This window comes from Rattus rattus, chromosome 3, assembly GCF_011064425.1.
Source record: "Rattus rattus isolate New Zealand chromosome 3, Rrattus_CSIRO_v1, whole genome shotgun sequence".
Classification (NCBI taxonomy): domain Eukaryota; kingdom Metazoa; phylum Chordata; class Mammalia; order Rodentia; family Muridae; genus Rattus; species Rattus rattus.
This window is the reverse complement of record NC_046156.1, coordinates 156067760-156071012: the sequence shown is the minus strand read 5'-3', so window position 1 is coordinate 156071012 and position 3253 is coordinate 156067760. Positions and strand designations below refer to the sequence as shown.

The following is a 3253-nucleotide window of genomic DNA, read 5'->3' as shown; positions in this document are numbered from 1 at the left end:
TAATGGTAAAAATAAGAAGTCTTTTTCATGTCACCAGAGATTTTTTAAGAATCAAATACTTCCTTTGTACCTATCACATAAAGACCATAATAGAGTAAGAAGGTCTCCAGTTCTATAATCTTCAATCTGAAAAATGTTGACTAGATGAGGCAAGTTTAGACATCCCCTTGAGTTCTAAACTCCTATGGGACTAGTTTATTTATAGACTATACTCCTGAATGCTGTAATTATTTTATTTCTATATATTCACATTTAATTGAATCATTAAATGACATTATTTTAAACATATCTTTAAATATATGCTCTTTTGCCATGTGTTATAATCCAAAAACGGAATCAATTATATTAATAGACTCCCTGCTGGGGTAGAGATTTTTAGTTTCTGTGGAGATTCAGTTGTGTCATGTGATGTTTTGCTAGAGCAGATACTTGAGAGAACACACGATGTTTGAAAAGTATACAAATACAGCTCAATAGAGAGTCGACAATGCTGTATGGTATTGGTACACCTAGCCATTCCTTGTGGTCTTAGCTGACACTGCTCTTGCTGATGATACTGGATGATATTGGTATGCCCTACCATTCTTTATTGGTCTTAGTTTGTTATGACTTCAGAGAGATAAATGCACCAAAAAAGCTTCTGGTGACATTTCAGCAGCTTCTTGCCACTTCTGCTGACTTGAATCGACTGGCAGAACTATTTCTTCTGGATCAACCCGCCACTGCTGATTCCTGAATGGTGTTTGTGAGTGGATCAAGCTGCCACTGTTGATTCCTGTGAGCTGAACTGCTGATATCTTGACAGCTCATATTGGATTTACTCGGAAAAAAACAGGTCCACATCTTCCTTTGCTCTATTAACCTTCCCTTTCCACTATCCCTGTTGGGTGGTGGGCTAGAAGGAATGTGAAAGCACGTCAGAACCCTTATTAAATTTAGGTTTTGCAAAATCTAAGCCTACCCCCTGCAGCACAATGTATTTAATTTTAAGGCTCACTGTTTTAAAGTGTGTAACATTTTGAGATAATTTCAAGTGATCTATACTTGGATTCCCAATAAAATTTACATAAGGAGGAATAAGATGTCAATACAGATGCATATTTAGACTTATGTTAAGGTAATGTAATAATAATAAACCAAAATGAAATATTCTAATATTAAATTTAATAGTCTTGGATAAATGGTGAAAGGAAGTATATTTTGCTTGTCAGTATAAGCTTTACAAATTGTCTTTTGTTATAGAACAGTTAAGTGCTTTGAGATACATTTAACATTGCTTAAAATATTCTTAAAGTTTATATGACAGTGCAGACAACTCACAAGAAGTTGAGAAATTAGATAATAAGAGACATTAAAACAAGGTAATTATGATTCAAAGTAAATGTAATACATTAAAATAAGTTAAAGAAGAAAAGGACTCCTAGATTCTCATTGAACTCTCTCACAAACTTGTCAGGGATTCAATAAAGAGATTATTCAGTAATATAGATGTCAAAGTGATGGATCACCAAAGGGAGGGTGCAAATGGACCTTGTTCTTTATTTCTTGAAATTTTCATATTTGAGTCTGATTTTTTTCTGTACAAGTAGTAATCCACAATGAAACTTATTGTGTCTTTGGCTTACAGAGGGATGAATAGACAGTTTATACTGGTCAAACCAGATCTCTGTTTTTCAGGTGAATGTGGATGTGTAATGTGTATGTACTGTTGATTTTCACAGAAACCTGTATTCATATTCATCTCACAACTCCATTGGGCAGTGTGGGTCTTGGGATCCCATGTTTCTGTGTCATCTGAGAGCTGATATGGGTGTCTCTGTGTTGGACTACCTTAAAAGGTGCTACTATGGTGGACAGCCTTGGAAGAGAGATAGGGGTTCCTTCAAGAGCCGTGAGTAGTTATTATTACCAGAGTAAGAAAGATAACCACCTTCCTTTGAGGAATGGCTATGGATTTTTATTCCCATTAGGATGTATTTGGGGCTACTGACCTGGCAGGGGAAATACGATGATCAAGCAAAACACTTTTCCTGGGGCAGTCTCTCCATAGAATTCTGGGTGTACAGAACCCCATATTTAATCCAAATATGGGAAACTCAACTGCATAATTTGAGGTAGCAAGTGACTACATTCATATTTTATCCTGGAAGAAAGAAAGATGAAATGATACAAAGGAAAGAAGAATTAAGGAAGAAAGGAAGATTTGGGTGCTTTCAACTCCAGCTAGATACCTCGCCTGTAACAGACCACACACTTTTTTTTTTAAAGCTGAATACAAGGAATCTTGCTTTTCAAAAAACCAGTGTTTTCTTTTTTTTTTTTTTTTTTTGGTTCTTTTTTTCGGAGCTGGGGACCGAACCCAGGGCCTTGCGCTTCCTAGGTAAGCGCTCTAACCACTGAGCTAAATCCCCAGCCCCAAAAAACCAGTATTTTCAAAATACTGATTACCCTAGGAACTTGAATTTTGCTGTCTTTTTTTTCACAAAAAATGTCAAGATGATAATAAAAACTGAAAAGAGCTATTGTAATAGAACAGGAAGGGTAGTAGCAGGACATGTAAAAAGTGCCTACATTTCTAGATGTTTTGAAAATTGGACTGAAAGAAAAATATGACAGGAAAAAGATCATAAATAGTATCCTCAGAGAAGTCTATGAAAAACCTAGATGGTATTTTGTTAGCAGAACCATACAGTTTCTTCAGAATGAGAGTGGAAGTGGCAAGGGAACTGATTTGGGATGCAGAAAATAATCAGGATGATTAATGAAAACAGATTCATGAGTGACTCCCGGTCCCTGACAGGTCTAAGTATGGTTATCTAAAATGCTAGTAGAGCCTGAAAAATAAAATGAGAAAAAATTCAGTCAACTGTCTAGGAAAAGCACAAATCAGAATTTGACCAGCCCATCAATGTAAAACAGAGAATTAAAATTTAGGAAGCACAGCTTACTTGGACAACCTTGGTAGGGATACCTCTGCTTGATGTTTAAAGTTGGTGGCTGACTCATAGATATGCAGAAATGTGAAGTATAATCTCTCTTCCAGGAATGTAGCATTATAGGGACATAACCATCACAGAGGAATAATTATCAACTTATATTTCCATTGATTTTAATGAGTAATGTTCCAGCACAGGTGAAGTTCTGAGAAAGAATAGAACATAAAACTTCAGATTTGATAAAAGCAAATAGAAGAGATAATTTAAAGGAAACAGTCTTTCCTCCCCTAGTTAATACATGAAGGGATTTGAAATGA

General features: G+C 35.6%; 1 non-coding gene across 1 annotated transcript; it reads left to right on the top strand.

The window, feature by feature from the left end:
* The first annotated feature begins 1983 nt into the window (after positions 1–1983).
* LOC116897529 lies at positions 1984–2146 on the top strand. The gene has a single exon (XR_004387544.1). It is a non-coding gene; the product is annotated as a U1 spliceosomal RNA (small nuclear RNA).
* The last annotated feature ends 1107 nt before the right edge of the window (positions 2147–3253 follow it).